Source organism: Thalassophryne amazonica, chromosome 12, assembly GCF_902500255.1.
Source record: "Thalassophryne amazonica chromosome 12, fThaAma1.1, whole genome shotgun sequence".
NCBI lineage: Eukaryota > Metazoa > Chordata > Actinopteri > Batrachoidiformes > Batrachoididae > Thalassophryne > Thalassophryne amazonica.
The window spans coordinates 83,397,779-83,412,217 of NC_047114.1; the positions used below are offsets into that span (position 1 = coordinate 83,397,779).

The 14,439-nt window shown below is 41.5% G+C and overlaps 1 long non-coding RNA gene across 1 annotated transcript; it reads left to right on the top strand.

Moving 5' to 3' along the window:
• Positions 1–719: 719 nt before the first annotated feature.
• LOC117522662 lies at positions 720–1,464 on the top strand. Its single transcript, XR_004564281.1, has 3 exons — positions 720–734; positions 1,258–1,260; positions 1,386–1,464. It is a non-coding gene; the product is annotated as an uncharacterized LOC117522662 (long non-coding RNA).
• The last annotated feature ends 12,975 nt before the right edge of the window (positions 1,465–14,439 follow it).

Here is a 14,439-nt window from a genome sequence, read left to right on the forward strand (position 1 = left end):
TGCAGGTGGGCCGTGAGAAGTCATTAAAATTAAATGTGTAAAAAAAAACTAAAAAAAAAACATTTGATTTTCAACTTTGTAATTAAGTTTGAAATTACCTAAACATCAGAACTAATACAATAAAGCCTTGAGATTTAGACTATGTCTATGTTCTTCTTTTATTTGGACATAGTTGTCATACATGTCACACTGTATTTAATGACCGTCTTCAATGTTCCTTTTCAGGATATGAACATCAAAATGTATTTTAAAATCTTGCCATTGGTGGAGAATCAGAGTTGATGGAACACTTCCTCTTTGGTGGGAGTTAGGTATGCAGAATTGTGATTAACCCTCTGGAGTCCAGGGTATAATTGGCCATTTTTGACTACTTTTGGTTTTACCTTTTTAATTTACCTTTAAAAAGTGTTTACCTGGCCTTGTTTGGTGTCATTTTTTTCAGCACAACCTCACCTGTGTGACTCTACAGTTTCACATTCATTCTGACCTACTGTATTAACACAATGAACCTAAAATCACACAAAAACATAAAATCCAAGTAGAAAAAAAGTTTTTTTTTTGACTGTGAAAACCACAAACTTGTTTAATGAACCATTTTCATAACTTAAAATGTAAATATAAATTGTAAAATTAAAAAACATATGTACAAATGTTGCAAAAAAACAAAAACAAAAAACAAACAAAATTAAATACAACTATTTACATAAATTCCGGAAATTCTTCAGGTGTTTTTTGTACAATTATTTACAAAACAGTCAGATATCACAATAAGATTTAGAATGTAAATATAAAATATATAGTGCAGGAAATGCTAATGCTAAACTGTTTACAAAACAATCAGATGTCACATAAGATGCAACAGAAATTATTCGTGTAACTCAAAAAAAAAAAAAAAAAGAATTTCCTGTCCAACACAACACAGAGGGCACATCACAGGCCTGAAACGTCCGCTGTGTGTCACTCCTCTTGTTGTCCACCTGAAGGCACCGTTGGCACCTCAATCTGCCTTTTGTGGCTTTTTGGTGAGGATCTGTGCCTGTCACAATTGGTACAGGAACGTGGTTCTGGCTCCTGTTCTGTGGGACACCTGTTTTGTCTGTGGCACACAGTTGACACACCAGCTCCATCATAAAGTCCTTGTGTCATGGGTGCACTTGCTTGACACTGCTGATCTCATGATGCAAGATGAATGTATTTGTAGTTGCACTGACAAGGAAGTGCAGCAACACTGACCTGTACCATTGTGCAGTTTTCCAGTGGGTGGAGTAGTACTGGATGAGCTGGTCAGATAGGTCGACTCCACCCACGTTTTTATTATAAGCCAACACTGGGGTAGGACAGGGAATGTCTTTCACCGTCAACCTGGACTCCTGGTGTTCCCCGAGGCTGATATCTGCTCACTGCTGGAGCGGTGTCTGCATCCTCCTCCGTGTTCCAGCAGTCAGTGCTGGGGCATGTCTCTGCGCGTCCGAGAGGAGATCTGGATCTGGAAACAGAAGTGCACGCTCCGACCCTTTGTTCAGATCTCCATGCGCACGTTGGTGGATCCACCTGCTTTGGTTGCTCCTCCAGAACAAAAGAGAGATCATCTGTTTTAGCACCAGAATCCTCACTGTCTGTTTCAGACTCTGACGACGTGTTGTGCGCTCAGTCTTCCTCCAGTTCAAAAAATAATTGAAGCGCTTGCTCCACATTCATAAAACTTGCCAAAAAAACCCAAACAACAAGAAAACACTAACCACACATGCTTTCCACCAGTTATAAATAGAAAGCAACCACAAAATCAGACCCATGTGGGGTGGGTGGGCTGTGATCAAACACACGTGGGGTTAGTGAACACATGCGGAGTTAGTGACTTCTGATTGGTGGACAATTCACGAGCCAGCCAACCAATGAGGAAGAAGGAGTCATATTTCTTCCCACCGCTGTCGCTGCTGCAGTAGAGAAGGAAACGATCCTTTTGGCTGCATGTGTGTACGTAAACCCACAGAAAAAAATGACAATAATATTGATGAAAATGCATGGCGTAAAAAATACTCATAAGTCAAGTTATACTAGGCCTGTTAACAAAATTTAAAAAGTGCTATAAAGGTTGAAGTCTCCACGTTCAGCATGCATTCAAAGGGAGCCTCAAAGTGCAGCAGATTGAGTGTTATGTCTGCTTAATTAAGTTGTAACATTTTACGCGAGGGCGCATCATTCGACTCCAGAGGGTTAGTGGTTTGGTTGTGCATTGAAACAATTTCAGATTTTAAAGTGGCCCCCAGAATTCTTAAACATTCAGCGGTCCGTGGACATGCTGTCACATCTACATCACTGTTTTTGTTTTTGTTTATGTTTCTGGACCCATGAGGATTAAGTTTAGAAATGGGTCCTTCAGGTATTACGTGGTTTTCTTAATGCATGTGGCTACAGGTAACGGAGGTGATGGTTGAGTGGTTAAGTGTTGGGTTCAAACCCCCACTACACCAGAAAATCACTAATGGCCCTTGTGCGAGATCCTTAAAGAGCAGGTGACACGTAATGCCATGTTTTCATGAATATTTGAGACTAAAATTAAACAACAGTTTGAAATGTATCCTTTCCTGGTGCGCAGTTCTTGAAGAGATAAATATTCGGATTTTGAACTGCGCACCACTAAAATAAACCAGGAACTTCCCTGCATTGGACAAGAAGAAGGAAGAAGTGGCATCAGCTCCAGAACCATTATCTTAATTGTCCCATTAATTTATGGATTTTTACAGGCTACTGACATACCTGTTTCCATCAAGTGGATCGGGTTGGAGCTGCACCATGTTTTCTGTGTCAGAACGGTTATTCTCGCCAGCAGAATCTTTTTCGATTGGTAGGTGGAAACACTTATATTGACGAGCGCGCATGCAGACTGTAGTGCGGATTCTCCACTCCACATGGAGGCAGAACTGACTAATTTCACTTTATTTTATTTTATTTTATTGTTTTTGGACCATGGGAATTTTGTTGTGTGCAGACTGAAATGTTAGGAGCAGATGAGGTGCTACAGGTCTTTTAAGTTGAAGCACAAAGCAGCCCACTGTGGAACAAGAGGATCCATTCACAGCAGAGACTCGAAGGATCATGGACTTTTCTTCTGCCAGGACAACAAATTACATTATTTTCACACGTTTTCATCAAAATGAAGATGATCTCACTGAAACGGACAGGTAAGACTATATTACACTCAACAAAAATATAAACGCAACACTTATGGTTTTGCTCCCATTTTGTATGAGATGAACTCAAAGATCTAAAACTTTTTCCACATACACAATATCACCATTTCCCTCAAATATTGTTCACAAACCAGTCTAAATCTGTGATAGTGAGCACTTCTCCTTTGCTGAGATAATCCATCCCACCTCACAGGTGTGCCATATCAAGATGCTGATTAGACACCATGATTAGTGCACAGGTGTGCCTTAGACTGTCCACAATAAAAGGCCACTCTGAAAGGTGCAGTTTTGTTTTATTGGGGGGATACCAGTCAGTATCTGGTGTGACCACCATTTGCCTCATGCAGTGCAACACATCTCCTTCGCATAGAGTTGATCAGGTTGTCAATTGTGGCCTGTGGAATGTTGGTCCACTCCTCTTCAATGGCTGTGCGAAGTTGCTGGATATTGGCAGAAACTGGTACATGCTGTCGTATACGCCGGTCCAGAGCATCCCAAACATGCTCAATGGGTGACATGTCCGGTGAGTATGCCGGCCATGCAAGAACTGGGACATTTTCAGCTTCCAAGAATTGTGTACAGATCCTTGCAACATGGGGCCGTGCATTATCCTGCTGCAACATGAGGTGATGTTCTTGGATGTATGGCACAACAATGGGCCTCAGGATCTCGTCACGGTATCTCTGTGCATTCAAAATGCCATCAATAAAATGCACCTGTGTTCTTCGTCCATAACAGATGCCTGCCCATACCATAACCCCACCGCCACCATGGGCCACTCGATCCACAACATTGACATCAGAAAACCGCTCACCCACACGACGCCACACACGCTGTCTGCCATCTGCCCTGGACAGTGTGAACCGGGATTCATCCGTGAAGAGAACACCTCTCCAACGTGCCAAACGCCAGCAGATGTGAGCATTTGCCCACTCAAGTCGGTTACGACGACGAACTGGAGTCAGGTCGAGACCCCGATGAGGACGACGAGCATGCAGATGAGCTTCCCTGAGCTTTGGTTATGCAAACCGATTGTTTTAGCAGCTGTCCGAGTGGCTGGTCTCAGACGATCTTGGAGGTGAACATGCTGGATGTGGAGGTCCTGGGCTGGTGTGGTTACACGTGGTCTGCGGTTGTGAGGCTGGTTGGATGTACTGCCAAATTCTCTGAAACGCCTTTGGAGACGGCTTATGGTAGAGAAATGAACATTCAACACACAAGCAACAGCTCTGTTGACATTCCTGCTGTCAGCATGCCAATTGCACGCTCCCTCAAATCTTGCGACATCTGTGGCATTGTGCTGTGTGATAAAACTGCACCTTTCAGAGTGGCCTTTTATTGTGGGCAGTCTAAGGCACACCTGTGCACTAATCATGGTGTCTAATCAGCATCTTGATATGGCACACCTGTGAGGTGGGATGGATTATCTCAGCAAAGGAGAAGTGCTCACTATCACAGATTTAGACTGGTTTGTGAACAATATTTGAGGGAAATGGTGATATTGTGTATGTGGAAAAAGTTTTAGATCTTTGAGTTCATCTCATACAAAATGGGAGCAAAACCAAAAGTGTTGCGTTTATATTTTTGTTGAGTGTATTTTCTCCTTGTGCAAATGGTTTTAATATTTAATAATAGTGTGTTACATTATTCAAGAAGGAAAAAATATTTATTTTAAAATTAGCTGATATTTTCAGTCCCTCGTGACATTTTTCATATTTGAATGTCTTTTCTCAGAAAAAAACATAAATAAAAAAACCACACCATCACAACACTAATTTTTTAATCAGTTGATTAGACCAAAGAGGTGGCAAAAAAGTGCATTATTTATTTATTTATTTTATAATGACCATTCTGTCTTCTGAACTCTGCCAATGTTGTCACTGTTGTCAGAGTGAAGGTTTTCCTCCAAGTTTCCTCTCCCTCATTGTCGTCTAAATAAGGCTCAAACCCATAAGGTTGTGTCCCCCACAGCTAATTCAGACACATGTTCAGACTGGACTTAAAAAAAAGCTCCACACTAGAAAAAAATCGTCCGAAAACAGCTCAACCGCTGCCATGTTTACAACTGATTTGGTCTTGAATTAGCAGGTGCTGTTCCGGTGATGACGTATCAACAATATGGCTGCGGCGGAGGTCTGAAATAGAGCGCAGGCTTCAGACAGCTGGAGTTTATCCTTTACCTGCACACTTATCGACTTTTATTGTTCAGGATTTTTAAAAAATATCAACATTTCATCATTTGTAGTGATTATTTGTGCACATTTTTTGGTGTCACCTATACTTTAATCCCAGTGTGCAGTTGAGCCCTTTGCATGGCAGCACCGACATCAGTTTATGATTGGGTCAGAACCGGCCCAAGGCATACGCCAACTATGCGGTCGCTTAGGGCCTCCACGCCACCAGGGGGCCCCGAGAGCACCGAGACGTTGTGATAAAAAAGTAAATATATACAAGAAATAAAATAATATTGAATAATTTAAAGGAAATTGTATTACACCCGAAAAAAATAAATTCATTTTGACAAAATGCCAATACTAGATTAATTGATGCCTCCTGTTGGCTGCTGCCACTGTTGGGGAAATTTAGATGCACCGCTTGGGTCAGGTGGTCGATGACTAATCGTGAGGAAAGAAGCGAGTGTTGTCATGTCTCAGAAAAGAAATTATCCCTCTGGAGCGGAGAAAAGAAAAAAGAAGAAGTTGGAAGACGAGAAAAAACAACAAGACAAAGGTAGGTTTGCATGTTCAATATTACATTTTTTGTTGTCATTATTTGCGAAATGCTCCGTTCGTTTAGTGTAAAGTGCTTTAGGTGTCTTAAAGTCAGAGGCGATTGCTCTAGACTGCAAGGGAAGCTCAGCTTCCCCTAAAATGTCAAAAAATAAGTGATCAAATATATACTGTTGTGTGTACATGTCACTGACTAAATATGCGCTACAATACGCTCAACTTTTGTTCAGAATCAGCTTCTTATCACTGGTAACGACGCGGCTTTCCTCTCACTCAAACCCGCAGCTTCACAGTGCTTTAAACAGTGTAGCGAAACGAGACGAGTCATTGGATAAATGCTGGGCTTTGTCCCGCCCATCGTACGCTCAGCGTGTCTGGGGGTCTATGGGGCAGTGGGCTGGCCTCGGTTGGCCCGGACGCTCAGCTTCTGCATGATGATTGGATGATCTGTCTGAGGCTGAATCCCTTTTTGATTGATAGCGAAATGAGCAAATCAGCGATCTTTTGGTGTAAACATCCGTGGGAGACTTTTCATTTTGTTCTGAGCTGAACCGGAGTAGTGGCATTTTCTTTGTTAAAAATGACTACCAACAAATCGAGCTTCTATTTCTGGTGTTTTTTTTTGTTTTTTTTTGTAGCTGCTTGTGTTTGGAGACTGACTTCTATCGCAGTTTCTGTCCCTACCGAGCAGCGGGTGCTGCTGAGCTCCTCCACCGTCACAAAGCGCTCACAGGCGGATACACTTCACACTAGCCTCGCGTCAGGCCCAACTAGCGAGCTAGCTAGGTAGCAAGCTGCACATAATGGCAGACGGTTTGAATGTTGTGGACTGGATTTTGTCGAAGCCATTTGATAGTCTTACTTACGAAGAAAAACTTAGAGTTAAACAGCAGGGCAGATCAACTCCTCAGATTAATTTGGTGCAAAAGGTGGGGAAAAGTAGCTCAGCTCTCAATGGTTTGCAGGCCAAAGTTAAAGCAATAGCCCCCAGTGCAATGTTTGTGCATTGCTATGCACACACATTGCTGTTATGTTGTGGATTTCTGTGTTCATTTTGGAGATTAAGTATTGTATTTAACTTTGATTACAACTTTATTTTTCTGTAAGATAATGTGAATGTCATTTGATTCTATTTTGTATTTGGATATTGAACATTTTGCACACCATTGCACATCTGAAAGAAATTAAACTATTTAACGTGTTTACTATAAATGCAGTCTCCTGCCTGCTGATGTTACTTTCAAATAGTTAAATTAATGAGCCATACTTATACATCACTCTGTATGTAGAAGTTAATTAAAACATATTTACGAGTTTGCTACCCCTTTAAGGTTAAAAACAAGAATGACACCTGTCTGATGTAAGATAATTACAAATAATGCTAATGATTGTGGGTATGTTACACACATAACAGTGTAGCCTATGGAATAATGAGGCATCTGGTGCTGAGGTGATGGTAGGGGGGCCCCCAAATGAAATTCTGCTTAAGGCCCCATAAAGGCTTGGGCCGGCCCTGGATTGGGTGAATGTGAGGCATCATTGTAAAGTGCTTTTAGCTTCTGATTCAGATAGAAAAGCGCTGTATTTAAATTTACAGGTACAAATTGTTTCCGTGCAGTGGTGCGACTACGGTGAAATGTGATTTCGCCACATGATGCATTGCAATGCTGCAAGTTTATAGAGCTTTCATAAACCATGTCTAACAAAATTAAATTGTGGGTGGAGCTTTTGTTGCCATTTGGAATTTTGGCAGAAATCAAGCGTGACACTGCAGTAGTCATGTGAGATCTTGAACCTTTTGGCTATGTCTATTATATTCATGAAGTGAATCAGTTGGGGTAGATTCTTGAGCATAAAAGCTTTACTTGAAACCTTTACTTGAACATAATGAAAAGTGAAAAGAGGAACTGCTGATTCCTGCCTGGAAACAGGAAACGTCTGTTATAACTAAAGCAAAGCTAAAAATAATTCAGAGAGATGCTGAAGCCACAATGCAACAGTTCATGAATAAATACTTAAACAAAATGTATCATGAGGCTGATCAGATGATTTAAGGGTAAATCTGTGACTGGTCACAGATCACTGGTCTTAGGGTCATGGTTCATATTTGATCTCATCACGCGTGCATTACTTTTTTCCTCTCTTGGTCACTGGTTGTCCTGTGATATTTCTCATCTATTTTTATCTTGAGTGTTAACCTTATTATTCTCCTCATGCTCTTATTTTGATATGTTTACTCCTTGTGTACTTCATTGGCTGTACTTCCTGTTTCAGGAACTCAGAGCCTTGTCTTACTGCCACATAAAATGCAGTCCATTTACCAAATAATGGGACCTTTGTAGAAACTGAGTCAGAAGCAATAAAGAGAGACTGTTTCTACATCAAAACACACCTGGTGTGTCCTTTATTTCACAGAAAAGGAAAAAGCGCTTTCAACTTTTCAGGTACGTACTTATATACCATTCTGCCTGTCTTGTAAGGGGCCTTAGCAGTGGAACACGACACACACACAGCAGCTGTAGACATCTGTCCGTACTGAACACAATGCAGTGAGTGTTTAAAGTTTGCATACATGTCCGTGAAACCTTTTTGTGACAATCAACGGGACATTGCACGGCAAAACGGGAAAATGGATGTGCGTCTTGGCTTGTTAACATGCAAGGCGAGGATCACAGTGGGCGTTGAGGTGTGAACACGTTTACATACACATGTAGTGGACATTCACTTGTCAACAGGTTCAACATACAGAGGTTTGGCTCCTCATCCTGTATGAGGCAGGAAACACAATGTAATTCTAATCCAATTACATTTTTTCCACAAATCTGATTGGTTAGTCGTGTGACATAATCAGACGCATAATATCTGTGGAATAGAACAAAATATTAGACCGGTGGCCAAAGATCTGACCGGTGTTCTGACAAGATGTCATTACTGTTGAATGTGATTCCTGTCCTCTGCGTGCAACAGCGCATGCACAGTATTGTCAGGACCCAGAACGTTCAAGACTCAGATTAATTTAAGATACAGTACGAAAGTATTGATGTGGATTCTGATACAGAATTACCGTTTCACATTTGATGGATTTGATGTATTTTCACATCTGATGGATTACTCCGCGCCCTGACCGCCGTTGGAGAGACGGCTCGCTCCTTCACGGTAAGCTTCGCCGACCGAATTACCAACAGAAAAATAAACCGTGCAAACGATGGAATTGGATTAGAGTGGGAATAACCCTGTTGTGTCTGATGATGTGTTGGACGTTCATGCTGGGATATACAGTCGAAAATAGGAGTTTTATCGGTGATGCGTTAGGGGGTTATTCCCGAATTGTAAGTGGCTGACATTTACTTGTGAACAACCTCTGATTTGGTGAATTATGTCCGAACAACTCCTTTAGTGTGGACGTGCACGTGCGCTACACATTGCTGTACAGTAGCTGTGACTTTTGGCTGTTTACTTGCATCTGTGAAAATGTTACTGTCTAGACTCAACATATCAGAGGATATTCAAATACCTTCATGCTGTGTTTGGGTCAGTGAAGAAACGTGCGCGTGTGCATCACATATATCTCTTGTTGCAGTTTTCACAAGTGTATATACACATCATGGTGCATCACACACTCACAGAAATTTTTAACCCTAACTTTTAAGATTTATGTAATTTTATTACATGACAAATGTTGTGTGGGCCGCCAGAAGAGGAGGTAGGAAGCTGTGTGGGAATCAGCTCATCTCTCGCCAGAGGTCTCCTATCTTCGAGCCTGCCCACACGTCACCTGGTGTCTCATCTGTTAATTTTGGCTCTCTGTTGGGACTGTTTACACAGAGACTGCTACCTGCTGCTTTGGACTTTGAACTAATAGTCTTTTTCAAGACTTTTTTACTTTTTTACCTTTTTATTTTTTTTTTTTTTACTTTTTTACTTGACTCTACTGGTGGTCGGCTCTCACTGCGGTATTGTATCACTTCTTGTTCCGGAGCACAGCGGTGTTTTTCTGTATCTGTTAGCTGTTTGATCTGCGCAGTTAGATTGATCTAGTTATCTAGATTACGATTTGTTTCCCAGTGTAATCTTTACGTGCCTTAACTAAAGCACTCCTTCTGCTGAATCACCTCTAAATTATTTACACATTATTCGCTTTGCGTGTTTTTAGGAATCCGCTAGCTTAGCGTAGCTACTAGCTCTTAGCCGATTAGCATGGCGGCTTCTCCTGTCTCTCCCGCACTTTTCTGCTCTGGGTGTGAAATGTTTAGTTATTCCTCGGCCTCCTTTAGCAGTAATGGTACTTGTAATAAGTGTAGCTTATTCGTAGCTTTGGAGGCCAGGCTGGGCGAATTGGAGACTCGGCTCCGCACCGTGGAAAATTCTACAGCTAGCAAGGCCCCTGTAGTCGGTGCGGACCAAGGTAGCTTAGCCGCCGTTAGTTCCCCCCTGGCAGATCCCGAGCAGCCGGGAAAGCAGGCCGACTGGGTGACTGTGAGGAGGAAGCGTAGCCCTAAACAGAAGCCCCGTGTACACCGCCAACCCGTTCACATCTTTAACCGTTTTTCCCCACTCGACGATACACCCGCCGAGGATCAAACTCTGGTTATTGGCGACTCTGTTTTGAGAAATGTGAAGTTAGCGACACCAGCAACCATAGTCAATTGTCTTCCGGGGGCCAGAGCAGGCGACATTGAAGGAAATTTGAAACTGCTGGCTAAGGCTAAGCGTAAATTTGGTAAGATTGTAATTCACGTCGGCAGTAATGACACCCGGTTACGCCAATCGGAGGTCACTAAAATTAACATTGAATCGGTGTGTAACTTTGCAAAAACAATGTCGGACTCTGTAGTTTTCTCTGGGCCCCTCCCCAATCAGACCGGGAGTGACATGTTTAGCCGCATGTTCTCCTTGAATTGCTGGCTGTCTGAGTGGTGTCCAAAAAATGAGGTGGGCTTCATAGATAATTGGCAAAGCTTCTGGGGAAAACCTGGTCTTGTTAGGAGAGACGGCAGCCATCCCACTTTGGATGGAGCAGCTCTCATTTCTAGAAATCTGGCCAATTTTCTTAAATCCTCCAAACCGTGACTATCCAGGGTTGGGACCAGGAAGCAGAGTTGTAGTCTTACACACCTCTCTGCAGCTTCTCTCCCCCTGCCATCCCCTCATTACCCCATCCCCGTAGAGACGGTGCCTGCTCCCAGACTACCAATAACCAGCAAAAATCTATTTAAGCATAAAAATTCAAAAAGAAAAAATAATATAGCACCTTCAACTGCACCACAGACTAAAACAGTTAAATGTGGTCTATTAAACATTAGGTCTCTCTCTTCTAAGTCCCTGTTGGTAAATGATATAATAATTGATCAACATATTGATTTATTCTGCCTAACAGAAACCTGGTTACAGCAGGATGAATATGTTAGTTTAAATGAGTCAACACCCCCGAGTCACACTAACTGTCAGAATGCTCGTAGCACGGGCCGGGGTGGAGGATTAGCAGCAATCTTCCATTCCAGCTTATTAATTAATCCAAAACCCAGACAGAGCTTTAATTCATTTGAAAGCTTGTCTCTTAGTCTTGTCCATCCAAATTGGAAGTCCCAAAAACCAGTTTTATTTGTTATTATCTATCGTCCACCTGGTCGTTACTGTGAGTTTCTCTGTGAATTTTCAGACCTTTTGTCTGACTTAGTGCTTAGCTCAGATAAGATAATTATAGTGGGCGATTTTAACATCCACACAGATGCTGAGAATGACAGCCTCAACACTGCATTTAATCTATTATTAGACTCTATTGGCTTTGCTCAAAAAGTAAATGAGTCCACCCACCACTTTAATCATATCTTAGATCTTGTTCTGACTTATGGTATGGAAATAGAAGACTTAACAGTATTCCCTGATAACTCCCTTCTGTCTGATCATTTCTTAATAACATTTACATTTACTCTGATGGACTACCCAGCAGTGGGGAATAAGTTTCATTACACTAGAAGTCTTTCAGAAAGCGCTGTAACTAGGTTTAAGGATATGATTCCTTCTTTATGTTCTCTAATGCCATATACCAACACAGTGCAGAGTAGCTACCTAAACTCTGTAAGGGAGATAGAGTATCTCGTCAATAGTTTTACATCCTCATTGAAGACAACTTTGGATGCTGTAGCTCCTCTGAAAAAGAGAGCTTTAAATCAGAAGTGTCTGACTCCGTGGTATAACTCACAAACTCGTAGCTTAAAGCAGATAACCCGTAAGTTGGAGAGGAAATGGCGTCTCACTAATTTAGAAGATCTTCACTTAGCCTGGAAAAAGAGTCTGTTGCTCTATAAAAAAGCCCTTCGTAAAGCTAGGACATCTTTCTACTCATCACTAATTGAAGAAAATAAGAACAACCCCAGGTTTCTTTTCAGCACTGTAGCCAGGCTGACAAAGAGTCAGAGCTCTATTGAGCTGAGTATTCCATTAACTTTAACTAGTAATGACTTCATGACTTTCTTTGCTAACAAAATTTTAACTATTAGAGAAAAAATTACTCATAACCATCCCAAAGACGTATCGTTATCTTTGGCTGCTTTCAGTGATGCCGGTATTTGGTTAGACTCTTTCTCTCCGATTGTTCTGTCTGAGTTATTCTCATTAGTTACTTCATCCAAACCATCAACATGTTTATTAGACCCCATTCCTACCAGGCTGCTCAAGGAAGCCCTACCATTATTTAATGCTTCGATCTTAAATATGATCAATCTATCTTTGTTAGTTGGCTATGTACCACAGGCTTTTAAGGTGGCAGTAATTAAACCATTACTTAAAAAGCCATCACTTGACCCAGCTATCTTAGCTAATTATAGGCCAATCTCCAACCTTCCTTTTCTCTCAAAAATTCTTGAAAGGGTAGTTGTAAAACAGCTAACTGATCATCTGCAGAGGAATGGTCTATTTGAAGAGTTTCAGTCAGGTTTTAGAATTCATCATAGTACAGAAACAGCATTAGTGAAGGTTACAAATGATCTTCTTATGGCCTCGGACAGTGGACTCATCTCTGTGCTTGTTCTGTTAGATCTCAGTGCTGCTTTTGATACTGTTGACCATAAAATTTTATTACAGAGATTAGAGCATGCCATAGGTATTAAAGGCACTGCGCTGCGGTGGTTTGAATCATATTTGTCTAATAGATTACAATTTGTTCATGTAAATGGGGAATCTTCTTCACAGATTAAAGTTAATTATGGAGTTCCACAAGGTTCTGTGCTAGGACCAATTTTATTCACTTTATACATGCTTCCCTTAGGCAGTATTATTAGACGGTATTGCTTAAATTTTCATTGTTACGCAGATGATACCCAGCTTTATCTATCCATGAAGCCAGAGGACACACACCAATTAGCTAAACTGCAGGATTGTCTTACAGACATAAAGACATGGATGACCTCTAATTTCCTGCTTTTAAACTCAGATAAAACTGAAGTTATTGTACTTGGCCCCACAAATCTTAGAAACATGGTGTCTAACCAGATCCTTACTCTGGATGGCATTACCCTGACCTCTAGTAATACTGTGAGAAATCTTGGAGTCATTTTTGATCAGGATATGTCATTCAAAGTGCATATTAAACAAATATGTAGGACTGCTTTTTTGCATTTACGCAATATCTCTAAAATCAGAAAGGTCTTGTCTCAGAGTGATGCTGAAAAACTAATTCATGCATTTATTTCCTCTAGGCTGGACTATTGTAATTCATTATTATCAGGTTGTCCTAAAAGTTCCCTAAAAAGCCTTCAGTTAATTCAAAATGCTGCAGCTAGAGTACTGACGGGGACTAGAAGGAGAGAGCATATCTCACCCATATTGGCCTCTCTTCATTGGCTTCCTGTTAATTCTAGAATAGAATTTAAAATTCTTCTTCTTACTTATAAGGTTTTGAATAATCAGGTCCCATCTTATCTTAGGGACCTCGTAGTACCATATTACCCCAATAGAGCGCTTCGCTCTCAGACTGCAGGCTTACTTGTAGTTCCTAGGGTTTGTAAGAGTAGAATGGGAGGCAGAGCCTTCAGCTTTCAGGCTCCTCTCCTGTGGAACCAGCTCCCAATTCAGATCAGGGAGACAGACACCCTCTCTACTTTTAAGATTAGGCTTAAAACTTTCCTTTTTGCTAAAGCTTATAGTTAGGGCTGGATCAGGTGACCCTGAACCATCCCTTAGTTATGCTGCTATAGACGTAGACTGCTGGGGGGTTCCCATGATGCACTGTTTCTTTTTCTTTTTGCTCTGTATGCACCACTCTGCATTTAATCATTAGTGATCGATCTCTGCTCCCCTCCACAGCATGTCTTTTTCCTGGTTCTCTCCCTCAGCCCCAACCAGTCCCAGCAGAAGACTGCCCCTCCCTGAGCCTGGTTCTGCTGGAGGTTTCTTCCTGTTAAAAGGGAGTTTTTCCTTCCCACTGTAGCCAAGTGCTTGCTCACAGGGGGTCGTTTTGACCGTTGGGGTTTTACATAATTATTGTATGGCCTTGCCTTACAATATAAAGCGCCTTGGGG